The sequence below is a fragment of the Monodon monoceros genome, unplaced genomic scaffold (assembly GCF_005190385.1).
Source record: "Monodon monoceros isolate NGI ecotype Baffin Bay Population unplaced genomic scaffold, NGI_Narwhal_1 Super_Scaffold_16, whole genome shotgun sequence".
NCBI classification, from domain to species: Eukaryota; Metazoa; Chordata; class Mammalia; order Artiodactyla; family Monodontidae; genus Monodon; species Monodon monoceros.
This window is the reverse complement of record NW_021703772.1, coordinates 37,353,845-37,381,157: the sequence shown is the minus strand read 5'-3', so window position 1 is coordinate 37,381,157 and position 27,313 is coordinate 37,353,845. Positions and strand designations below refer to the sequence as shown.

The 27,313-nt window shown below is 37.8% G+C and overlaps 1 protein-coding gene and 1 pseudogene across 1 annotated transcript in view; one reads left to right on the top strand and one right to left on the bottom strand.

Annotated features, from left to right (window-relative positions):
• PLCL1 (phospholipase C like 1 (inactive)) overlaps positions 1–27,313 on the top strand; it is a 359,381-nt gene that overhangs the window by 105,112 nt on the left and 226,956 nt on the right. The gene's annotated exons all lie outside the window — the stretch shown is intronic.
• LOC114896722 lies at positions 17,444–20,668 on the bottom strand (annotated as a pseudogene).

The window sequence follows — 27,313 nt, the reverse complement described above, 5'->3', positions numbered from 1 at the left end:
CATAGTTCAAAAGTTCTTCCTTATATTGACCCTGAATCTGTTTTGTTCTATCCAGTGATACTTTCTCTGCCTTTGCTATGCTATTCATAACAAGTCTACTTTCTCTTCCATGCCTCAAAAGAAATTTATTCTCAAATATTTTCTTCCTTGGGATCAAGGTTACGAGTTCCTCATTTAACATGTTTGTAATACCGATGCTTTCTAAGGTATCTTCTTACCAAGCTATCTAAAACATAAATGTTGATTAAACTTGATTAAGGGAATAAGCACTTCCTGCTCATGTCTTCATCTAATGACATTAAATATCATTAACTCTTTAAAAAAAAACTCTCTATATGTTTGCAGTATAGAAGAGGTGATATTCTCTGAAATAGATGTTTTTCTTTCCTTATATACTCTGTCATATTTTAAAAAATCAGCTTTAAAAATAGAAAATTGATGTAAAGTACATTACACTTTGTTAAATAAAAGATCACTTATAATTTTCTTAAGAATTTATCTCATTGTAGAAAAGTACTTGACCTCTTTGTTTCAAGAGTGAAGATAATGATTATTTAAAAGTCTGTAAAGTTATAGAAGAATATCGTCACACAAAAAAGGCCAAACGTGAGACTTTTGCTGCTCCTTTGGTGGAAGATTTAATCTTCACAGATTAATGCGGCAATTTCCCATTGCTCCTATTTCAGAAAGTATGCACCCATTTAGTTAACTGATCTCTCTTTTCTTCCCTTGGAAACTGTTTTGAGCTTGGAATTTGTTGTTTAGATCATCATTCATATGTCAGAGAAGAACTGGAGAGTCTCCTTCAGGTACTTGGCCTAGCCAGGACAAGTTTCCATTTATAGCTGGAAAAACCTTTGTCAGCCATTCTGGTTTGAGAGAATGCTATTAAAAGTTCATTCCCGAGTTCTTTTTTGCCAAGGAACAGCAGTGGGCACTGAAAATTCATACCCGGAAAAACCACGGTTTGCTCCAACATAGAGGACTGGCTTTGTGTCCTGAGAACCTTTCCAAGGTATCCTCAGTCACTCCCTTTATAGCGCTTACATGTGCATTTGTGGGTGGCTGTTACTGATTCCTTCCTGACCCACTTCCTACTCATGTCCCTGGGAAGCACCATAGACAGCTTTTGCAGAGATGAATCAAGGCAGTGCCTAATCTCCTGACTCATAGCCAGAGGCTCCTCAGTTACTCTCTGAGGTTGGGATCTGTTTACCTCAGAGTTTGCTCTCTGAGAGGATATTCGGAATTTTGGATGGTGGCCTGGAATTTTGGAGAGTGGAGTTCTCTAGGGAAAAGTTGTGCTAGTAGCAGTCAGCTTGTAAAGTTTATACTGTCTGCCCTTTGATAAGGGTCATATGATGTAGTAAATGTTCTTTGGGAAAATGAAAAATCCAGTAGACCTTCAGTTCTGGCTTTGCACATACTGTGGCCTCCAGGCATCAGTACAGGGAAATGAGAAGGGAGCTCTATCTGTACCTTTCTTTCGATCCCCACCTCTTGCAGTTCTCTTCTGCTTTCAAGCTCATCTTCAAGTGAGACAGAACCATGTTTAAATCTTGGTCCTCACTCAAAGTATGAAACTTTGGTCAAGTTAATTTGCTCCTTTGGACTTGTTTTTCTTATCGGTAAAACGGGGTTAATAAGCGTATTGCGCAGGGTGTTAGATGGGGACTAAATGAGATTAGACGGGTTAATGTATATAAAGTGGTTAGCAAATCTTCTCAGGAAAACAAGTGTTTTTAGACAAAAGAGCATGAACTTTGGAACCATTCACATATGGGTTCTATCTCGTTCTGTCTGTTCTTTCCTAGCTGCATGATCTTTAATTAAAGACTCCAAGCATTTATGTTGTGTAACCCTCAGCTTCATCCTATGTAAAAACGTATCTTCCTCTGAGGGCTATTTTAAGATTTAAGTGGACCATCTTGTCCTACTTAGGCATCAATTAGTAGGTGCCCAACAAAAGTTAGCTCCATTTCTCACTTCCCTTCTCCAAAAGCTTTTCCCAGGCCATAACTTACTCCACCACTCCTCAGAAACTGTTATTCCTTGTCTTACCCTTTCAGTTTTTTTTTTGTTTTTGTTTATAACCTTACCGCATAACTTATTTCATTTTGTTTCTCACTGCATGTCCGTCTCTTCTCCACTTGATGGCAATTACTTGGAAACAGAGTCTTCATCTCTTTGTTCCAGTAGGCCTCAGATACTGAACCACATTTCTTTTCTCCCAGCAACTTGGAAAAACCCCCTTGAAGTCTCTTCAACTTGAACTCCAGGTTAATTAAGAGTTAATTTCTTAATTCTCTTCTGCCCAACTCAAATATCCTGCAGTATATTACTAGAGAAGTAAATAACTTTGTGTTCAATGTAATGCGTGTTACATTTGGTACTTACTTCAAAGTTCAATAACTTTGTGTCTTTGTTTTTGCTCTGAAAAGTTGTAAGAGGGAAGCTGGAATCAATAAAGACTATTCGGAAATGAAAGCTTTACACTTTGATGTAAAATTAATGGACATGGCGTTCATTTAAAACAAATTAAGCTTGCGCACATTGTAAAATGAATCCTAATCCAGAAAGTTGATATTCTGGGTACAATGCACTTTATTTAAAAGCCCCAAGTGGGAGCATGTATTTGTGATATCGATTTACTCATCTTTAATAACAGTTTAGTAATTTGGAAAAGAGAAACCTTTGAGAGAATGTGCAAAAATCAGATTTTCTTCAGGAATAGAAAAAAATCATGTTTCCTTTAGAGATGATAAAGATTTAATACAAATTAGATCTGCGTGGCACAGTATATTTTGCCTTTTGAAGATCATCCATTGCTTGCTGGTATCATGAGCATTAGGTAGGCAGAATTCGGGAGTTCCCAATATTGTTAATCATTCCTCTCTTTTCCTTCTCTTCTTTCTCTAGCATCTTATTTAATTTGTGTGAAATGCATATAACCTGAGTCTCATACCTGAGCACTTTTAGAATATAATGTTGGTTGGAACAACAGATCAAAAATGGTGTTCAGTAAAACATTGGCCATTTGCTCAATGACCTGTAACATAGCCTGTGCTTCTTGTCCCAGGCTCCAGTATCTGCTGCCCCTTAGTCCCTGCCAGAACACACAGAGAAGCATTCCAAGCCCCTGTGGAATGCATTCCTTGCATGCATAGCAATCTCTGGAGTCATGCTTTTGAAGAAAATGGAGAGAGGTGCTACAACTTCATACATCGTAACATGTCCAGGGTTATTTCCTGATACCAGACCCTTTAGGTCTCATTAAAAATAGGTTTGAATTGGGTGCCTTGGACACTGCTACAGGGAATATTGAAGCTATTCACTGCCTTAGCTATCACACAAAGTCATGGTTGAGGAAGCGGGTGCTGACTGTGAACCATTAACTCGGTTTTCTGACTAGGCAAGGAATGTTAAAATCTTTCTCTTTTTTTGCCAGACCTTTAGATTTTCGTTTGGGAAAGGTCCATTGACTTCAACAGTGTAACTGTAATTCAACAATGTAAGCTGAAATACAAAGAGGTAAAATTATGGGAGCAAAGCGGAAACTGCATTTAGCATAAAGGATAGGAAGTAAATAGCTTTCCCTGTGTTGTGACTTCATGGGTGTTCCCCACTCCTTCCTTCTGAAGGCAGAGGTGGCTTTTAGTTACCAGGCAAAAAATGCCTATGTGAAAAGACTTGGAAGGTTTTCATGTATGTGTTAATCATATGTGGTACTCCCAAGTGCCACTTTGCCAAGTTAAGAGTCGCATACCTTAACGAAGTTGCTAATTCTGTTCTGTCAATAATATGTTCAGCTGTAGAAAAGCCTGCTTCATAGTGAAAGCTTTCTTAGCATAAGCGCAAATAAAATAAAAGCAGCAAGAAACAGCAACCAGTTTATAGGGGTGTTGCAAACTGACCTAAGCCAATGTGTTATATGGGACTGTTAGTGATAGATAACAGTTACCAGTAGTTAGGGTGGGCAACGGTTAGCTTCTTTACTACACTCCCCTACCAGGTTACAATGACATTAAGACTTGACCAAATTCCATCACACACACAGACATGTTTCAGATATTTCAAGATGAACATTAATTAGACAACTTGTTCTGTAAACTTAATGAAGCTGCAAGTGGCCAGGGAAGAAATGCTTTGTCCACATATGGCATGGCAGATTCCCTCAAGATAAGACAATATTCTTGGGACAGGATTCAGTTAGCTCTTTCCCAGAATCCTCCAAACCTATGGCTGGACTCAGGATTGTTTAGCATAGCCTTCAATGCCATCTTGGAGGGTGGCGGTGAAGGGTCTTCTAGGTTCCTATGCCCTTTTCATGCTAGGGTGGGAAATGTCTTGTAATATTTTCTAACCAATTCATGTATCTTGAGTATCAGTAATTTTGCCAACAACAGTCCATTTTTAACATCCATTGTACCAAATAATAAGCCGTAATTTTTTCTTTTTTTTAAAAGTGAAGTATAGTTGATTTACAATACTATATGAGTTTCAGGCTTACAGCATAGTGATTCAGATTATACTCCATTAAAAGTTATTGAAAGTTAGTGGCTATAATTCCCCATGCTATACTGTATATCCTTGTTGCTTATCTATTTTATACATAGTAGTTTGTATCTCTTAATCCCATATCCCTAACTTGCCCTTTTCCCCTAACAAGCCATTTAAAACTATGAAAATTCATTTCTAACATTCATTATGCTAATTAGTAAACTCATTTCTAACATTCATTATGCTAATTAGTAAAGCCTCTGGTTATGATCAGAGATAAAGAGATTTGGAGCATTTGTAGTAGCCACTGATAGTATGACCTTTCTTTCTTTCTTTCCTCCTTTCTTTCTTTCTTTCTTTTATATTACACTATTTATATTTTATGTTTATTGTCTGTTCCCCCACACTAGAATGTAAGCTCTTCAAAGAATTTCTTATCTGTTCTGTTTCACAGAACCCAGTGGTTGTTACATAATAGTTGTTCAATAAATATTTATCATTTGAATAAATGCACTCAACAGAGGATTGTTAAACAATATGGAGGATGAGGTCCTGATAAAAGGAACTGTATACCACATTATCAGATAGTTGTCAAATAATAGGAGACTTCAAATTCCTGTATAATATCAAATGGAAGAAAAATTTTGACCAAAAATGTTTAATAAAGATGTCTGTACTAACCAGAATAAAAAGACTGGAAAATACAGGAGCACAGAAAGAAAATTTGGTGACCATCACGATCTGTCACAGGACAGACTGTAAATAATCTTGGTAGAAGGCCCAACTCAGTGGATGTATAAACTCTGAGATGTATGCATCCCAATGATTATATACCATGCTATTGCAGTAGAGTAGAGTTTAATCAGAGTTTAATCTCTAAACTTTGTGCAGCAAGATGCAGACTCTGGCTCAGAGCTGCTTGAGTGTGAATCCCACCTCTGCCACCAATCAACCGTGTGACTTTCGGCAAGTTACAGATTCTTGCTGACTCAGTCTTTTCATTTGCAAAAGAGGATAACTATAGTACTTAAATCATAAAGTTGTTGTGAGGATTACATGAATAATATTAATACTCTTGAAGAGTGCCTCACACAATAAATAGTGCTACACAAGTGGTAGCTAAGTATGGCCTTTCTGATGAAATGTTCGCTAACTATCCCAGGAGGGTGAGTCCCTGATTAAGGTAACTGAAATCCTTCAGCTTAACTTATTAATTGATACATTCATAATGTTGAAGCATTTGAGAGTAAATTGCAGACACTGTGAAGTGGGATGTAAAGAAAAAGAAAAAAGTGAATATCTGATTTATATTTTCATGCAAATGTATAGGTCCTATTTACTTTGTATTACATTTTTAGGTTGAAACGTGTCCTCAGCACATGAAAGAGATACTGTTAAACAGATTTATCAAATAAGAACGCTGTGTGTCTCAGGGTGATATATTAAGTCAGTTAACTCTATGTTTATTGAGTACCTACTCTGTGCAGGGGATACTGAGATGAAAGGACACAGTTCTTGCTCTCAGCCCACTATGACTGGCATAGATGGGGTCACGACACAAGGTGATGGCTGCCCAACTCCAGGAGGCACCGTTCCTTGCAAGTAAACAGTGGACCAGCTAGTGCCTGGAAGGGAGCAACACAGTGGCTGAGCAACACTTGTTTCCTCCTAAAGTAACCTGGAACATGACTCATGTTGTTGGAATTAAGAGTGGGATAAGGGAGCATTTGTTTAAAACATTGTTAAGGACATGGAACTCTTCCCAAGGAGCCAAAATACCATTTAGAGTTCCAAAGATCCTGGATTCTTGTTTTGGCCTCATTCCTTAGCTTGCAGTTCAGGTTAAGAACAATCCTATCTTCCCAATGAGATTGAAGTGATTAATAAACTTGGAGCTCAGAAGGGGTTTAACCTTCAAATAATCTGCTTTCTTTTTTTTATGTTTGGAAGCAATAATGATTCACATGATTAAAGCTGATCTCAAAGATAATCCATTAGAAGAAGTAATGGCAGCATCAACCATGCAAAATAAAGTAGCAGGATTTGTACTACACAGTCCCATTTTATAGAAAGCCAAGAGGTCCAAATCTTACTTCCTGCCCATATTTAAATGGGGAATGAGTTTAGGAGGGATTTTAAGTGTCAAGTGTGAAAGAAAGAGATGGAATAGAAGACATTCTTTCCAGGAACTCTGTGATAAAGGGAAGTTTTTTCCCAAACTTAACATTTTACTTTTTAGAAGGAGGTTAAAAAGAAAAAAAGTCATGGTGACAGCAGGATATGGAGTTCCCAGTTGAGTGGTGCTAAGACTTAAGCAGAGGAAGGTAGAGCATCTTAACAGCACGTGCTCCTCTCACAGATGTGGCTGGCTAATCCTCAGCGAGGATTTCAGGTGTCCTAATGATGATTTCTAGCCCAGCAGCATTCACTTCCATGAGGCACTGACACCCCATTTTTTTCTGATAAGGGAGTGATTTCCCCTCCATCTTAAAGCTCCAGCTCATGTGGCTGGTGGGGCGTGGTGGTGGGGAGGCTGGGAGGCATGGAGGGGTCATTCAAAATTTTGCCAGTGACACTTCCTGAGGTATCTTAGCCGCAGTGATTTCTAGAATTAGCAGAAGATTTTTCAGAGGACAATGGAAGAAATGGCTAAAGTAGCATCAAACAATACAGCAGATTTAGTTGCTACCGTTGAGGAATCTGATAGGCACAGTTCTGTGCTGCTTGTGGTCATGTAATTTCTATGACTTGGAGACGTTGGAATCTTCCTTTGTCCTAAGCATTACATCCTTGAGGCAAAGACTGTGCCTCTCTGTATCTTACCTCTTCTGTATCTTACTCAGTAGCAGTACATTTCCAGCATTAAGTTTCATTATTCTGACTACTCATCTGTTGTTTGTGGAGACGAGTGGTTGTTCCATTCCTGTTTTATAGGTAATGATGATTTTTGTCATAGTTTCCCAAAATGACTGATTTGGTGTCTCATATGAAGTATTTTTAAAAACTGAGAAAGAATATAAATTGTTTTTAGCTTTTTAACCTTTAGTTTCTAGGCAGCATGAATATTCCATAGTGGTTAAAATCACAGGCTTTGGACTCCCTGGATTCAAATAGTGGTTCGGTTGCTTACTAGCTATAAACACGGGCAAGTTTCTTAATGTTCTCAAAGTCTCAGTTTCCCAATTTATGAAACAGGGATGCCGATAGTACCTAACTTTTAGGGTTGTGAAGGGTAAATGAAATAATCCATGCAATGCGCTCCAAGTACCTGGCACTAGTTAGCACTCAAAGCGTATTAACATGATCATCATGGTCATTGTCCTCATAGTCTTATCATCACCAGCTACAGCAGTGTGGAGGACAGGATGTAGTAGTAATAGTTAACAGGGCAGGCTTTTAGAGAAAGCCAACTCAAATTGCATACCATGTGCTGCCCAGAAATTAGAGTGAAGGGAACATCAAGGATGGATTCTGATACCCAGTGCCCAGGAAAATAATTTATGATAAAGAGTTATCGCTAAACAGACACCTCACTAAAGAAGATGTACAGATAACAAATAAACATATGAAGGAGGCTCAAAATTATGTCATAAGGGAATTTCAAATTAAAACAACAATGTGATATCACTGCACATCTTTTAGAATGGCAAAAATCCAAAAAAAAAAACCCCAAAAACCTGACAATACTAATCGCTGGCAAGGATGTGGAGCAATAGGAACTCTCATGGATTGTTGGTGAGAGGCTGTCTGGCAGTTTCTTACAAAGCTAAAAATAATCTTACCATACAATCCAGCAATTGCACTCCTGGGCATTTACCAAATTGATGTGAAAACTTATGACCACATAAAAACTTAAATGTGAATGTGTATGGTAGCTTTATTAACAATCACCAAAAACTGGAGTCAACCAAGATGTCCTTCAATTCGTGAATGGGTAAACAAACTGTGGTATATCCATACAATGAAATATTATTCAGTTTTCCATGGGGATATGAGTAAACAATTCTAATGCAGCTATACATGTGAGCTGGAAATGAACAATTAAATAAGTGAGTAGTAGATGGTGGGAGCCAGTTTTCCCACTGTAGGTGTGAGAGTTTACAAATAAGCCAGGGGAGGAGGCTAGAATAATCCATGTGGTAATGGATTAGAGTTGGAGATATCAGTATGGACTCATGTTTAGCTTAGTATGGATAAAAATGGATACATATAGAGATATTTATAGATTTGTGTATATACATGGGTTAGTATACACACATATCTCCTTGCTCTGACAGCTGAGAGTACCTAGAAACAATGACATTCTAGTAGCAACAAGCACACTTCTTGTACATATCTTGGTTTCTAATACCACTCTCTAATGAAAGGAGCCAGGGCTCCTTAGAGAAATAGATGATTCTCTGGGCAGGACAAGTCATTTTAACCTGTATTGGACAAGACAGAATTTGCAAGTCTATAGACAAAAATTATTTTGCATTGCAGTCAGTTATCTACAATTTAGAGTGTTGTAAAATAACATCCATAGAATCAAAATCAGATAACTCAGAGGGGTGTTTTCTAGACAATACATAGTTTTCTACTGAAGCACAATTTTTTTTCCTTTAGGGCATTTATCCCATATACCATTTGCCATGATGATCTTTCAACATAACTAAAAAATATTGAGGTTGTTCTTGGAAGTTCCACCTTCTTGCCAATTCTAATGTTCCTTTTGTCTTTGAAAACCCCATTCATTGACTTCCGTTATGGCTGTCATTAGTTCTGTTCTGAAATATTTTGGCTCTCTGCCTTCCTGGCACATAGTAAGATTGCATTTCTCACCTCCTTTGAAGTTTGGCATAGCCACCTGACTTGTGATGACCAATGAAATAGGAGAGGAAATGACTTATGTTTTTTCCTGGAAGAAGTTTTAAGAGCTGGTGTGAGATTTGTTACATTCGTTTTTCTTGTCTTGCTGAGTGAGGAAATATGTATCTATCTTCTGTATGCCTTCTGTATGCCTAATTTTCTGAGTGGTTATGAAGAGCTGAACCATTTCCCACCCTTGCCACATGACCTGTGTTGGACTTGTAGTGTGATGAGAAATAAATTTTCATGATGTTAAGGCAGTGGAAGAAAAATCACAACATCTTAAGTCAGAGTGCTTGAGTTTGAATCTTGGCTACACCATTTCCTAGTTTTGTGATCTTAGGCAAGCCTCTTAACTTCTCTATGTTTTGATTTCCTCATGTGTAAAATAAGAATAATAATAATGCCTATGTCATAAGGTCATTGTGATGATTGATTAAGATAATATACGACATGCCTCGACACAAAGTTAGTAACAACGGGGTCCTTGTTTATCCTTTTGTCTTTTTGGTTCTGTAACTTCAAATTTATCAGTGGTCTCTCAAATTAAACTTTTGAACGTAATATATTAAGCACAATGCTGCCCAGAATAGTATAGCTATTCCTACAGGGTAGTGTCATAGGGACAGCTGTTCCATAGACTGTCTCAGAATGCTCCCTGGGATGCTCACTTGTATCATCTTTCTCTCTAGTGCTTTTGATGTTGAGTGGCTTGTGAAACATGAGAAAACTGGATACCACACTATAGTATGAGATGCTACATCAGTGACAGGCAGAGCACAGAGCGCTTGAGGAAGACAGATTTCTTTTCTTGGAATTGGAAATTGTTACTATTTTTCTAGCTCCTGAAATGGTATCCTCATCTTTTCTTTATTATTAACCAAATGGTTGCTTCATTTTATTGTAATATTTCTACTAAGTGAAGTTGATGAAATGTTTGCAAAATAGAGCAGTGTATAATAAAATATGTAGAAGTACCTAAGTTTGCTCACATAGTTTAACGTATACCCAAATTATTGTAGTTATTATGGACAGTGTATAGTGTAAAAAGATACACTTGTTATGGTTTTTTGCCCTCTAGAAGGGAAATATATATATATATATATATATATATATATATATATATAAACTAAGAATGGAATGAGTTGGCATATTTTCTGTAAATATATTGCAGCTGTTTTCCAAAAGTGGACAAATATCCAGCATTATTTGCAAACCAGTTTGATGTTCATTGGAAACCAAAGCACATAAGCCCTTTGTATTTTGATTTATGAGCAGTTTAATTTCCCAGCTCAATGAAAAAGGATATAGAGATGAAATTGAAGGTATATTTATGCCTTTAGTATCTAGTGATTATATTTCTCTGAAAAGTTGGTTTATATTAAATGATAGCAAGTATTTTAATCCATTTGGGCTGCTATAACAGAACACCATAGACAGGTGGCTTATAAACAACAGAAATTTACTTCTCACAGTTTTGGTGACTGGGAAGTCCAAGATCAAGGCACTGGCAGATTTGATGTGTGGTGAAAGCCTACTTCCTGATTCATAGATGGTCATCTTCTTGCTATAACCTCACAACAAGGTGAAAGGGGCAAGCGAGCTTTTTGGGGATTCTTTTATAAGGGCAATAATTCATGAGGACTTTGCGTTCATAACCTAATGGACTCCTAAAGGCCCCACCTACAAATACCATCACATTGGGTGTTAGCTTTCAACATACGAATTTTGCGGGGATACAAATATTCAGAATATAGTAGTAAGCCACTCAGATTACGTAAGGCATGTATCATTTGCTGAGTGTTACTTATAATGTCACAAAACTTATGGGATAGAAAAATAAGAGGCACCTGTATTAATTGGAGTCCTTTTCAAAGTTTGGGGCTGAAAAGTTTTTAGCTGTGGTAAGAGTGTATGCCTTGATTATAAATATTGGCATGCAGAAATGTACTCATATTTAATTCTGACAGATGTAAGCTTCTGATAAAGGCAATGTAATTTAATTAAACTGGTAAAAGTTGAAAACATAAATACAATTTTAATAAATAAACAAGCAGTTTTTTAGCTTCTGTTTGGAGAAACTCATCTGTACTTACCCTCAAAGATCTCTCTGCTTTGTTGCTTAATTTCTACGCATCTCCACTTTTGTTCCTGCCTCTCTACCTTTGATCACACTGTCTCTCCACATGAAATGCACTTCTTTGAGCTTAAGGTCCAACAGAAATTGTATATCTTTTCCAAAATGTCAGCTGACTTCTCTGGCCCACACTGAATTTTCTCAGAATTTCTACAAATCTTGTGGTTGGTTCTTATAATCTAGCGGCTATGCAATCTTGTGTTATTATCTCTGTATTTTGTGTTCCTGTATTTTTTCCCCTTTGCATTTGGGCTGTGTGATTTAAGAAAGCCCCCTATATACAGAGTTCTGGGCACTGATAGAGATATCAAGTGCAGGTTGATGGATGAATTCTTAATTGCTGGGGAATTGAAAGCAGTTATATCACGATACACAAACGTCTTTTCAAGTGACTCTTCCATTGGTATTAACCATGGAGGAAGCTCTGATAGATTCACCTTTAGATTTGAGCTAATTTTAATTATGGTAAATTCTAATAACAACAATAATAGTAGTGGCTAAGATTCATATAGTGCTTACTCTGCCACGCATTGTATAGAGTATTTTACACATATCACTCTATTTAAGCTTCACAACAACCCCATGAGCAATACTGTGATTGTCAACACTTTACAGACAAGGAAACAGAAGCACGGAGGGCTCAAGCTATTTCCTGAAGGTCCAAAGAGCTGAGGCTGACTCCACAGTCAAGGTCTCAAGCATTAGGCTGTCCTGCCTGTCAGCATGGGGCAGGTGGCAGCTCAAATATCTTTCTCATTTTGTGGGTCTTCAGTAGAAAAGTAAGCATTATATTCTGAGGACTTAAGTGGTTGACTGAAAATTCTGAATAGTGAAGGATTAAACAATTAGGGTTTCCATAACAATTGGGGATGGTCTAGAATTGAACATAGAATAAAGTGAAGGGAATATCGATTTCTAGCTCTGGTTTTCCTATCAATTTGTTGAATAAATTAGGGGAGTAGACCATCCTGAGATGCAACAAAAAATGGCTGTTTTTAAGATGGAAAAAGTGCCTTATCAATCAAAGGATTAAGAATTCCTCTTGACTTTTCCTGATGGACTTTTGTGAATAGTGATATAATTATTAATAATCTCCAATTTATGAACGTACTGGCTAGGAAACTATCAACAGCACATACAGTTTCCCACACTGAAAACATTTAAGTATTTAGAAAAATGTTGGTTTTTATTTGGGTGATAAAGTAAAAAATATAAAATATATTCTTCAGAGATGTGGAGGATTTATTTATACACTAAAACTGTGTTGAGGAAGTCTGAAAAATCAGTTGACTAAAAAAAAATCAGTTAGCTTGAATTTTGGGTGGGGTAGCTCAGTTCTAGCCAGTGGATTGCTTAATCAGCCATCAATGCTCAGCTTCTGGGAAGAAATTTCTTCCCAAGTGAATACAAGTAGACTTTTTTTTTTTTCTTTTAACATCTTTATTGGAGTATAATTGCTTTATAATGGTGTGTTAGTTTCTGCTTTATAACAAAGTGAATCAGTTATACATATACATATGTTCCCATATCTCTTCCCTCTTGCGTCTCCCTCCCTCCCACCCTCCCTATCCCACCCCTCTAGGTGGTCACAAAGCACCAAGCTGATCTCCCTGTGCTATGCGGCTGCTTCCCACTAGCTATCTGTTTTACGTTTGGTAGTGTATATATGTCCATGCCACTCTCTCACTTTGTCACAGCTTACCCTTCCCCCTCCCCATATCCTCAAGTCCATTCTCTAGTAGGTCTGTGTCTTTATTCCCATCTTGCCCCTAGGTTCTTCATGAACTTTTTTTTTTTATTCTTAGATTCCATATATATGTGTTAGCATATGGTATTTGTTTTTCTCTTTCTGACTTACTTCACTCTGTATGACAGACTCTAGGTCCATCCACCTCACTACAAATAACTCAATTTCTTTTCTTTTTATGGCTGAGTAATATTCCATTGTATATATGTGCCACATCTTCTTTATCCATTCATCTGTTGATGGACACTTAGACTGCTTCCATGTCCTGGCTATTGTAAATAGAGCTGCAATGAACATTTTGGTACATGACTCTTTTTGAATTATGGTTTTCTTAGGGTATATGCCCAGTAGTGGGATTGCTGGGTTGTATGGTAGTTCTATTTTTAGTTTTTTAAGGAACCTCCATACTGTTCTCCATAGTGGCTGTATCAATTTACATTCCCACCAATGGTGCAAGAGGGTTCCCTTTTCTCCACACCCTCTCCAGCATTTATTGTTTGTAGATTTTTTGATGATGGCCATTCTGACCGGTGTGAGATGATATCTCATTGTAGTTTTGATTTGAATTTCTCTAATGATTAATGATGTTGAGCATTCTTTCATGTGTGTGGTGGCAATCTGTGTATCTTCTTTGGAGAAATGTCTATTTAGGTCCTCTGCCCATTTTTGAATTGGGTTGTTTGTTTTTTTGATATTGAGCTGCATGAGCTGCTTATAAATTTTGGAGATTAATCCTTTGCCAGTTGCTCCATTTGCAAATATTTTCTCCCATTCTGAGGGTTATCTTTTCATCTTGTTTATGGTTTCCTTTGCTGTGCAAAGGCTTTTAAGTTTCATTAGGTCCCATTTGTTTCTTTTTGTTTTTATTTCCATTTCCCTAGGAGGTGGGTCAAAAAGGATCTTGCTGTGATTTTTGTCATAGTATGTTCTGCCTATGTTTCCCTCTCAGAGTTTGATAGTGTCTGGCCTTACATTTAGGTCTTTAATCCATTTTGAGTTTATTTTTGTGTACGGTGTTAGGGAATGTTCTAATTTCTACAAGTAGACTCTTAAGCTTTCCCAAATTTAACATTTTCAGTTTCCAGTATTTGGGAATGGACCTTAAGCTCTGCAATGCAGTGCTTTATAATTCTGTCAAATCATAAATATGACTTTGAGAATGCAAGGCTGGTTTGTTGGAGCCATTCACAGTCAAGGAGAAAGTCTATACCCATATCTTCTCATGTGTGTATTTTATAGAGGAAATCATATGCTGTTTTTGTAATTACAGAAGCCCGAGGACATCCATCACGAATGTTAATGGTCTACTGGTTGTACTTAAATTACAATTGTTTCCATTTACTCACCTATTTACTCGCTCACTCACTCACTGAGACCTCCTCTGTGCCTGCAGAACCTCCTACCAAACACTTCCCTTACCTTTGTCATTAGCCTCTTCTCATTTTGATCTCTCTTATGACCAGTGGCCTGATTTTTCTACTCACTTTCAAATGCCCCTGAGTATCACATATAAAGTCACTTATTTCATAGCACATTTATCTTTTTTTCTTCTGTATTCCAAACACATTCTGAATCAAATTCAATCTTAATTTGAAGGGTACCTGTCATTGTATTCAAACTATGCTGTCTGCCTGTTAATGGTTTTTGGTTTGTCTTTGCTTTCTCTCTCATCTTTATGAATGCTTATTTGCTGCTTTACAACATGTGTGAACTTCCTGTTCACAGCATGTCAGCAAATAACTTGTCAAACTTCAGTGGGCTCTTGGTGATTTCTTTTAACCTCTAAAGAGTACATGGAGGGCTTCCCTGGTGGTGCAGTGGTTGAGAGTCCGCCTGCCGATGCAGGGGACACGGGTTCGTGCCCCGGTCCGGGAAGATCCCACATGCCGCAAAGCGGCTGGGCCCGTGAGCCATGGCCACTGAGCCTGCGCGTCTGGAGCCTGTGCTGCACAACGGGAGAGGCCACAGCAGTGAGAGGCCCGCGTACCGCATAAAAAAAAAAAAAAAAAAAAAAAAGAGTATATGGAGTGAACAGTATCAGGACAGCAATGCTACAGAGCCTCCACACAACCCCTGTGGGAGAGGTCAGGGTTGCCATCAGATCCTACAATGGAAACTCAGGAATATATGGTGACATCTGAACAGAGAACATGAGAACATGTCAAGTATGGACTGAACCTACTTCTTGATTTTCCAATGCCGTTTTACCTCTCCTAAGCAAAATAACAGATTTCTGTTTCCTGATCCCAGTCTGTCCTTTTAGAACCTCTCCATGTTAACATTCTCCTCTTTATGCAGTGTTTTCCAAATGTCAGCCATTCACAATCACATTTTTTGTTATAAGCTTTCAAACTCAAATGATAATTTCCTTGATATTTTAAACATTTGTCACCCTAAATATATTCATATGACATTTCTCTTTCTAATCATTACCGTCAATAAAAACCTCACTATCAATTGCCACAAACATAAATAAGATGAAAAGAAAACAGTCTTTTTGTACTTTCTACTATTGGCCTCTGTACTTGCTGAACCTGAGCCTATTCTCTTTATCTTGCAAAGGGAGAGCAGGAAGTGTTCTGGTTATCAGTTGCTGCAAAACAAACCACCCAGATTTGGGGCTTAAAATGACATTTTACGACTATTTCTCACATTTCTGTGGATTGACTTGGGTCATCTGGTTGTTCTCAGTTGGGGTCTCTCATGTGGTTGCAGTTAGCAGCTGGAGCAGGAGTCATCTGAAGGCTCAGCTGGGCTGGATGTCATGATGGCTTTCTTATTTATTTATTTATCTATGGCTGCGTTGGGTCTTCGTTGCTGCACGCAGGTTTTCTCTAGCTGTGGCGAGCAGGGGCTACTCTTCGTCGCGGCTCACAGGCTTCTCATTATGGTGGCTTCTCTTGTTGTGGGGCACGGCCTCTAGGTGCACAGACTTCAGTTGTGGCATGCAGGCTCAGTAGTTGTGGCTCGTGGGCTCTAGAGTGCAGGCTCAATAGTTGTGGCACACGGGCTTTGTTGCTCCACGGCATGTGGGATCTTCCTGGACCAGGGATTGAACCTGTGTCCCCTGCATTGGCAGGTGGATTCTTAACCACTGCATTGTGATGACTCTCTCTGGTTGGGCAATAGATGCTGGCGGTTTGCTGAGACTTCCCTTAGGATTGTACTGTAGGGCCTACACATCGCTTCTTCATGTGGCTTGTCCTTCTCACATATAGCAGCTGGGATCTAAGAGTAATTGTTCAAAGAGGTCTTGGTGGACCCTACTGGGATTCTTATGGCCTAGCCTCTGAAGTCTCATAATATCTTAGTCACATTCTATTGGTTAAGAAGTCACTAACTCTAGTACAGATACAAGGATAGAATGGCAAAGAATTTGTGGTCATCTTTAATCTACCACAGCTTACTGTTAGAGTGGTGTTAAAAACTAGCACCAAACTTAGATGTTCTCTATGTTGCAATCAGAACTGAACCAAAAAGGGAATGACTTTCTCACTATGTAAATCAATGTTATTTAATTCCATCTCCATTCATCTCCTAAACTCATCTTGGTGCTGGCAGTGAGCACCTCCTTACTGTATTCACCCTCTTCTGTGTCTCTTGCCTTTGATAGTTCAAGTATTAATTTGGCTGGTATGTTCTCACATTCTCATTCAGAGGGTTACCTTCTGCCTTTTGCTAATGGTAGTATACAAAGAAGAAAGACAGAAAGCCCAGAGAAGCATTGTAATAAACAGAATTAGCTTTTTCAAGGCAAATAGCCAGGTATTATATAAGTCAACTTAGAAGGCATCTTTACAAAAATTCTGGAGATATAGCTACACTGTTTTCCAGATTTAGCAACTTCTCTGGCTCATTAGGAAGGACTATTTGGGAAGAGGGATTCTTAGTAGACATCTTTCTTCATGGGTCAGACTTCTGATTCAAATGTGTGGGTGAGATTTTAACATTTTTCCCAGGGGTTAAATGGTGTGGTTCCATTCCTAAGATGAAATAATTTGAGCATCAACATATGTGTGCATTATGGAAAATTTTAAGATTATGCAGTTTTTGGGAATAATCCAAACAGATACTTATACTTAGCATTAGTGAATTTATGGCAAGTGCATGTGAAAATTGATAAACAAATAGGGTGTAGTATTTTTTTTTCTCTTTTAGGAAAAGCAAAAAGAAAGACCTATTTTTTTGTTTTGAAAAATGCACAAACTATTAAACTTAAACTTGAAAACAAAGGTCATTGTTATTGAAATTTGATGGTATATTTTTGTTTGTTTGTTTTGTTTTCATCTTTTTAACCAACTTGGTGAAAGACATCCTAAACGCTACATGAAACACAACAGAATATTTTTTTCTTCCAGTATTAAAAAAAAAATGACACACAAATATTTTTAAGAAACTTCTATATAATCAAGGCAGAGATCTGGAGTAAAAAACACCTCTAAGTGATCATGTTCTTCATTTCTTATAGTTACAGTCAGAAATTGCTTCCTAATCATAATTAAACATTGTGTACCGGTGTTTAAAATGTTCCTAGATGCACATTATTTAAAAAAATCAGTCTGGCCAAACATATTTTGCCAGAACCAACATTCCTGAGAGCCTGAACTAAAAAACTGGTAAAAAAAGGAAAAAATATCCAGACTCCACAAATGTCTCAGAATTTGTCTTTAAATGGGAGAAAAATTTAAAAACACACATGGAACTTTCTGAAAGGTCTTTAACAAGCTACCTTGGGAGCTCTACTCAAAAAAAGAAGTTGATGTAACTAAAACAGATGTTTCAGTGCAGCTCCAAAAATCTTTATAAATACAGCTATTTGGAGGGATGGTCCTGGATCTGAAGTTTTATTCCTTGTGTATCTACATTAGGTGTGCACGACTCCTCTCAGTTGTCATAATTATCCCTGTAATTTCCTCCTGAGTAGCGGTCATAACCACCCTGGCTTCTGCCGCTATAGTCTCTGGACCTTCCATATCCATATCCATATCCTCCAGGTCGGCTATCATACCTGCCACTTCCATAGCCCTGGTCCCCACCACCTCTAGAGTAGCTGCGACCACACCCATAGGCCCCAAAGGCACCCCCTCTTGTTCCCCGGGCCGACTTGCCCGTGTGGTCTACACGGATCTGACGACCGTCCAGAGACTCTCCATTCATGGCTCTCATGGCATCTGAGGCATGCTCTGGATTGGTGAAGGTGATGAAGCCAAAACCCCAGGATCGCTGAGTGTCCCGGTCCTTGACAACAACCACCTCAGAAATAGGTCCGAAGCTGCTGAAGTGGTCTTGCAGAGCCTGCTCATCAGTGTTGAGGTTGAGCCCTCCCACAAAGAGCTTCCCTTCTTCAGAGGACATGGCGGTAAATTCAAGTCCTGGAAATTAAGTAAAAGGCTGAAGAGACAGCTACTGCCAAGAAACCGAGAGACTGGCTATGAAATATTTTTGAATTGGTGTATTGCTTTATATTTGTATCTAGTTATTACATGCATATATTTCAAATAAAGGTATACAGTTTCAGAACATTCCTTTCATACAAGTGTCAGTGCTTCCTTTAACCTTGCTCAAACTATTGTGTTCTGGATAAACATGCAGGGTGATATAATAGTTCTTCATTTTGGACAAGCAGTTTCTTCTAATTTACATTATCGCTCAACATAAATGGCTTAACTGTCAAGGTTAAATCTCCTTGGCTCTGTACTCAGTGACATTAAGCAAGCAAATGTTGTTTATTTGGTAGTAAGTCCTAACTGTGAAGAGCTATTAGGAGCTTCCAGGCAGTTAGTTATACAAAAATTCTTTCTTGACCCCATTAGATTTTTAAAGAAGCAAGATAGGTACTAGCTAATGCTTGAAATATATCTTAGATAAATATTTGAGACGTTGTGAATGGAATCCATGCTAACATTATTGTCACTGGCACAGTTTTTAGCTCTGAAGTTTACTGAAATGGATTATTTTTTGAAAGTGCTGTTAAACATGGTTAGGGACCTGTCTGTCTCTGTCTCTCTGTCTCTCTCTCTTTTAAATTACACTGGATTCCACAATTTAAAAAGTTCTTATGAGGACAGTATGATGAAATGTTAATGATGGAAATATATATTTGAACTTTCTTTTTTTGTGGGTATTAAATCACTAATGGGTCACTCTACTGATGAGTTTCCCTACTTTTGCTTAATTTCAAGATTAAATTCAGTCAAACATATTTATTAAGAGTTGTTAATAACTTAGATGCTACAATTGTAAATGAAATAATAGGATCTCAATTATGTACACATGTGGGCATAACAATGTAAAAATAAATATACCTAGAAAAATATCTGAAGAAAATATACTAGCATGTCAATAATCACTGTCTTAATATGTTTGCATGATATTTTTCCCTTTGGTAATTTTTTCTTTATACCTTTCTTTAATTTTAACTTTCTAAAATGAGAATGTTTTAGCATTAGGCATATGTCAAATAACTGAATGAAATCCTGTAATCGCTAATGTTTATGCTTCAGCTGGGTTGTTAGTTTTTAAATTATGTTCATAAATAAATGATTAAAGAAAAGGTATCTAGGTCAGCCATTTTCTAGCTTCATTTGTGCCATAGTGATATTTGTTATACACATCTCGCCCCTATTAGTTTTATACATTTATATTAGTAGTCTTATAAACACTCCAGGTGGAAACAGCTCTGCCTTCTAGGTGATGAGGCAGTATGTTCCTCTACCTATGAATGAAGCTGCTTCCCCTCTTTCACTCTTTGTTCAGTGGCCAAGAAGTCTCCCATTCTTCATTTGGAAGTGACTGCAGCTCTTATTAGCAGACCAGCAGAAGTGGCCTGGCCCATTTCTCTGACTCAAAGTGACTCACTGGGATCCTCAGCAAAATTCCTTTCCCTTGTCTTTTCAGCTTTCAGGAGCTTCAGGAGGTTAGGTAGAAGGGATGTGAGTGATTAAAGGATATTTTATAGGAATAATTGAAAGCTGTGTATTTTATATATTTTGACCTAGGTTAGAGGACAGGAATGCTATGCATTCAGATTCTGGGCAGATGTGAATTCTCATGAATAACCATGAAAAAGATAAAAACAGTGCTAGGTAACCAGCAAAGTGAGTGATACAGAAGACTTTGTACTTGTGCCTCTTCTATCTTTGTTTCTCATTCTTCGACTTGTATGATCCCTTATCCTTTCTCTATCAGTGTGAGGTTGTAGAATAATGGAAAAAAAGAGAAAACAATATACTTAATACCAATCCATTTATTTAATCAAATTTGTTGCCTAAAATTGTCCTATTGCATTTTTTTCTCCTGTAATGCACACATGTGTCACTGAGTGAGAGAAGAGGAAGCCATTCCCATGGGGTGAATCTTCATGGAAGAGTGTGCAGTAATTTGTGCAAATGACTACTAGTCATAAGACTTCTAGATTAAGGAAAAATCCATTACAACTGCTGTGTATAAGTGAACAATCGAAAAGTAATTAATGTGGTTTGAAATGGACTATGTGCCATCTTTTAACCTGATCATACTTTTATAAGAGAAGATAGTGACCTTTTAGCATATAATACTTACCATATATCTCAACCTCCCATTTTAAAGAGGTGCTTTTGAAAATATCAGTTAAGGAGAATCTCCAATTACTACATTGCTTCAAGAAAACATACTATTTTGGTCGTTAGAAACACGACTCCATCAGATCTGCTCTTCACAAAATAGAATACATGCAAATGATGTGACTGAACTCAACCTCAGATGTTTTGCAGTTGAATTATTTGGTGCAGTATCTTGAGAGAAAGATGTTTGGGTTATTTCATATTTGATGACTTTGAATATGTGAAAATTAAGGGGTTAAAAATAAAATGCAATAACTGGATATTTATTTTTCTTCTTAATAGTTTATTGCGTAAAGAGACCTCATTTTTCTACTGTGCCTTATTCTTTGATACTATTCATTTCCTTGTAAGTTTAGGAAAAGTGATGTATGCTCTTAGATCTCCAGTTTATTGATTTGTATCAAACCTCTGCTTTTATCAGTGGTCAGGCCTGCTGAGCTACAAAGTATGAACAGTGAAAGGGACTTTGTAATCCAGTAGGTCATCTGCCTCCAGAGTTTTCAGAGAACCATTTTGCAACTGCTAGGACAAATCTTGAGGGGGCATGTGTGCAGTTTTATTAATTGCATTTGTAATTCACAGAAGTTCTTACATAAGGAGAAAGATGGACAAAGTGTTTTTTTTTTTTAAAGTTTTTCTTTCTGTCTGGAAAGGGTGTATTTGGTTTATTGTATCTTCTGTTATCTCCTTTTCTATAAAAGTGTTTTAGTGAATGATGTAGAAGTTATTCTTTATGATACTCATGCTTCATTCTGTATCAAATCTCTGAGTGATCAGGGCTTGTGGACAGCAGAGTTGTGAGGGACAGTTTGGCTGGAGGATGGCAGGGAAGGTAAGTGAGGGGTTTGGGCCAAGTCACATTCTATGTTCACTGTCTTAAACTTCTCACGGGTAAATTCCAGCTGGAGTGAAAATAAGGGCCACCTTGACAGGGAAAGGAAAGTGGGAGGTATCTCAGACGGGAAGACATAACCTACGCGGTGTCTATTGCCGGCAGCCAAGCCCGGGATCGCTTTGTCCCTATAAAAGTGTTTAAATCAGGCTGATGGAAGTCATTTTCATTATACACTTTCCTGTTGCCTCACCCACCTCAGAGCAGTGGTCTGGAATTGGTGCTGTAATTTATACTACTCTGAGGATATTTCATTTTTTTTTTAAAGAGGATAAAGTCATTGAACTGGACTAGAATCACATGCAACTCAGCTATTGCTGTAACAGCAAATTATATGGCTGATCTTTAAGTTACTAATTTCTTCATCCAAATTCTGCCCATTCTTTTCTCTTCCATGCAGAAGTTACCAGTACCTTTACACAAGTGGACTTGATGGGGTTTCTGCCTTCCTATCTAGAGACGGCTTTTCTGAGAATGATTTCAGGGACATTAGGATGGACCTTGTGCCCTTCTTCAACCAATCTACCAACCCACGGACCAACCAATCTTTTTACCATGGGACAGAGCCCTTATTCCCAGGTTTAAATTCAGTGTGAAGCATAAAGGACTATGATAAAACTCTTTCTTGAATGTTTTTATTACTACAAGATCAGTTGAACATGAAAGGCGAAATGGAGAGGCTACAGGTGTTTTGGGAGGTTACTAAACTGGAGGGCTGTGGTCATTCTACACACTATTTATGTGTATTCCCGGTTTTGTTTAGGTTGGACCATCAAATATTCTTCATGGATCAGCACCGGGCTATTTTAGAAGAAATTCTCTAGAGTGGTGAATGAGTAAGACATGGTGTCACTGAAAGACCCAAAGAATGACCAGTTTCTCTGTTTTAGGCTTTGCTGGTCCTTCCCACAGTTTCTCTGTTTGGCCATTGCTACTAATACTGCAGAGCCCTCTGCTACTTGGTTATCCATTCCACAGTCACCGCCTGACATGAGATGGGGCTAGTTTCTGTGCTGATCCTGTGGAAGGAGGTTGTGTTGGGAACTTGGGTTTTTTCTTCAGCTTGTGATGGCTGAGGAATTGCCATCCTAAAACACCTCTTTACTGCACTGGAAACAGTTATTTCCCATTTCCACAGACTTGTGCTTTCTTGAGAACTCAAGATCGTGTGTGTGTGTGTGTGTGTGTGTGTGTGTGTATAGAAAGATGATTTCAATTTCGTTTAATTCAAGAGCCATTCCTTAGTCATCTACTATTAGTAAGACACTCTGCAGGTGTTGGAGGGGTTCAAGGTGAGGCAAGGACTGTGGCCTTGAGTTAACATTAAAGTCAGGGGGACTTGGGGTTCAGAATGGAGAAGAAATAGAAGATAGCATTTTAAGCATTACACAGTAAGTGCTGAAAGGAAAGGGAGATCACATCTAATAGGGAAGACATCCTGATTTGGTCAGGTCTGCTGGTTTGGGCCTTGTTTTCTTCTCTTTTGGTGAGGCTTAGGGTCAATCTATAAAAAGTAAGAAACTAATAAAGGAAATATTTTAAAGTACCTGCTCCTAGAAACAAAGCGTGTGTGAGAGGAGCAGTTACTGGCTCTCTGCTTTTCTAAAGGCTTGCCCTTGATGTAAGGCTATGGAAAGAGAACTTGTAAAAATTTCAATGAGTGGGGTGGGCACCATTTCTTAGCCGATTCTTACTTATTCAGGAGCTCATTATCTAGTTGGAGAATTGCCTAAGTTGCCCTCTTTTTCTCCTCCTTTTCTTTCTGCCTCTTATCTGATATTTGTGTCATTTCTATATATTAATTCCTTCATAGCAGGTAGAAAGGAAATGAAAAAGATTAATCGCAAATCTAGAAAGACTGGTTGAGGAAAAGGCTGTGATATTTGGACACAATGAGAGTAGTAGTTGGTAAATTGGCTATTTATTCTGGTTCATCATCATCATTATGGATAATGACTGTGGAAGTCAATGGCACTGGGCCTGTTGAGTGACTTGAGATCAAGGTGTATCTTGGACAAGAGTGGGAGGAAAGTTCTTTATTTTATATATTGTCCTGAACTATGGCCTACATTATATAATGATTTTTTGAAGTCCTTATGCTTTTCTTCCTCTTCTTTTTTTTTTTGATACAGTATTTAAATTTCTGAGCCTAAAATAGACTTCCTGGAAAAGGAAGCTAGGTTAGAAATGGTTATAGCTGCAGAGATACACGCTGTGAGATGCTTCCAGAAATCTGTAAGGCAGATAGATATAAGCGCATTTTGGCTTGATACACTTAACTCTAATGCACCTCATCCAATTAGAATTTATGGCAACTGTCATTCAATATTAGCAGCTATAGTTAAAAAATGAGTACTTTAAAATGAATGTGTTTATGGTCCCTTCTCTTATCTCAGGAAACATGTTGGTTTGCCAGCAAGTGTTTTTTTCTTTTGTTAGGATCCTTTCTAGGTTGTAAATGGATAGGAAGGGATTTCTTTCTTCAGCTCTTTTAAAAGTAGTATGAGCAAGGGATAATATGATAAAGTGCCTAATGTATCCCCAAACCGACTTTCACTGAGTTCATGGAAGTTTATAAATGTGCTGTAGTGAGGGAGTGTTCATTAGAGACGAGAAGGAGATTACTGTTCATACCTTTGACTTTGTGAAGGCAGCATATCCACATTCACAATGCCTTCCCCATAACCATAGCAATCAAGTCAGGATGTTTCTCTCTCTTTTTCTCTCATATTGAAAAGCATTATTAGAATGTTTAATACTATTTGGATGAGTATATTCAGGTAAGAGAGGCATAAGTTTGAATTCTGACCTCCGGATAAAATTTTCTAAGGTCCATTTCTCTCTTTGTCTCACCTCTCTCAGCAGCTACTTCTATCGATTACATGTGGTCCCAAGTACCCATGATGTTCTCTGCCATACTGGCTTCTCAATATTGTAGAGATTGTTTGGACAAAGACACTTTAGAAATAAATGTTAGATATAGAATTTTGAAAACACAAACTACACACAGTTACAATGAAAGGTTAAATAGAAATCAATCAGATGTTTGATATAAGGATTAAAGAGCTTGAATTCATTAATCCCAAAGAGAAAGGCTGAGGGGAAGGTCAAAAGAATTATGAATTTTCCATGTAGAGGAATGACTGACTTAGGACTCCATACTGTTCTCTAACCAGTTAAGATGGTATCTGGCACCTGGGCTTACTTTGCGCTTTGTAGTTGGGATGGGTCAGGCAATGATCCCCACGGCTGGTGATGAATAGAGAAGTTACTCCCAAATTACCTTTGGAACAGACTTGTTTAAATTTCAGATTTTCACCTTCAACTCTGATATGACAGCTCCAAGTCTGTGTCTCACAGACATCTCAAGTTTTACATGGTTAAATTTCTTGATCTTCCCCTAGAAATATGCTTCTCTTCTAGTCTTCATGAGTAAATAAATGCCTCTGTCTTCTTAGGACCTTGGAATCTATCTTTGACACATCTCTCTACATTCAGTGCATCATCAGTCTGTGTTGATTGTACTTCCAAGTGTACCTTTGCTCCACCAACTTCCCAAGTCCACCTTCACTGCCACTGTGTTAGTCCAAGCCACCAACTTCTACACCTGGATGTCTTCAGTTTGACCTTCTAATTGATCTCATAACCTCCACATTTTCCTTTCTTCAAGCTCTTTTCCATACAATGGTTAGACTATGGAACAAGCTATGCTGCTGTAATCTAGTATCCCTGAAATAATGTGTTTCAGACAAAAAAGACATTTAATTCTCTCTCAAGTAATATCTAAGCTAGGCAAGTGTCTTCAGCTGCTTGGGCTATTCTAATATCCTCAAAACATGATTTCTATTTTGGGCCCTAAACTCCACTTGTTACTCTCTTCCACCAGTGAGTAGAGGGTTAAGGGCCAGGTGAACACATACCCAGTCCTTAAAGAGGACTGCCTAGAAGCTTGGAGAGTTTATATAACTTCCTGAAGGTTACACAGCTATTTGGTAGTAGAACTGATTGGATCTGAGGTTTGTGTGACTCAAAAGCCCACGAGACCACTTGTAGGGGGAAAGAAATAAAACATATAGCTGTTGCACTCCAAATTAACATTGAACCTATTAAAATCCATATTTTGCAATAATTATGTAAAATTTTCAATTATGTAGAGATAAAAATGGCATTATTAAGAGTGAAAAGATAGAGAAATAGAAATAAGAACGTTTGAAAACTAGATTTGTGAATGATATGAAACAAATATATCACTATCATAAGAAAAAATAATACCTTCCACTGATGGGGGTGGGAATGGAGGTGAGACAGCACTAATGGCACCCTTTTTTTGTGGGAATTCTTCACTAGGTGGAGCAAAATACTCAATAAAATGAAAAACAATTTTCTATCCAACTTCTCGGTTATATCCATTTAAGCCTTTTTTTTTATTATTCAAACAGAAAGTCACAAAAATTACAATCATCCTCATGAGTTCACTCAGTCCCATGTAATTAATTTTTTTTTCATCTTGATCTTTCGTTAGCACTTTTATGAATTCATCGGTTTTCCATTAGAGTTCTGAAAATGCTTATTCACTCAGTTCAGCAGTATAGTCAGTTCCCAGAAACCTGTACTTGTCAGTCTTTTCCATGAATTCCTTGAAGATGAAACCCTTTTATAGGAAATTTTTGCAAAGGCATCAGAGTCCACCCAGAACTGTCTGTAAATGACAAAAGACTTAAAAATGACCACGGTTAAAGATTTGATGAAAGTTCATAATCAATTGACAAGGAAATTTAGTTGTTTATGATATATACATTTTAAAGTAATAACTAGAATTATGACTTAAGACATTATACCAGAACATATAAGATTTTTAGAAATTTCATGTAATGTCTGAAACATTTATATTAACATATTTCCATACAAATAACCCAAAGAAAGTTTAGTATTAGTTGTTTTTTTGGTTTGTTTGTTTTTTTATACTGCAGGTTCTTATTAGTCATCCATTTTATACACATCAGCGTATACATGTCAATCCCTATCGCCCAATTCAGCACAGCACCATCTCCACCCCACCCCGGTTTTCCCCCCTTGGTGTCCATACGTTTGTTGTCTACATCTGTGTCTCAACTTCTGCCCTGCAAACTGGTTCATCTGTACCATTTTTCTAGGTTCCACACACATGCGTTAATACACGATATTTGTTTTTCTCTTTCTGACTTACTTCACTCTGTATGACAGTCTCTAGATCCATCCACGTCTCAACAAGTGACTCAATTTCGTTCCTTTTTCTGGCCGAGTAATATTCATTTGATGGCTTCAGTAGGGGGATGTTACACAGTGTAACTAGCTGCTCTCAAGTTAACATAAGGCAGAAAACAGGTGAAATCAGACTTCGCGATACCTAAAGCAGTGGCTCTTAATCCTGAACACACGTTAAAGTCACCTGAGGATTCCAGCTGCAGCCATGTCTGTAAAAATCAGAATTCTGGGGATAAGACCTGCATTCGTTTGCTAGGGCTGCCATAACAGAGTACCACAGTCTGGGTGACTCATGATCATTTATTTATTTACTATGATTTATTTTCTCACCATTCTGAAGGCTA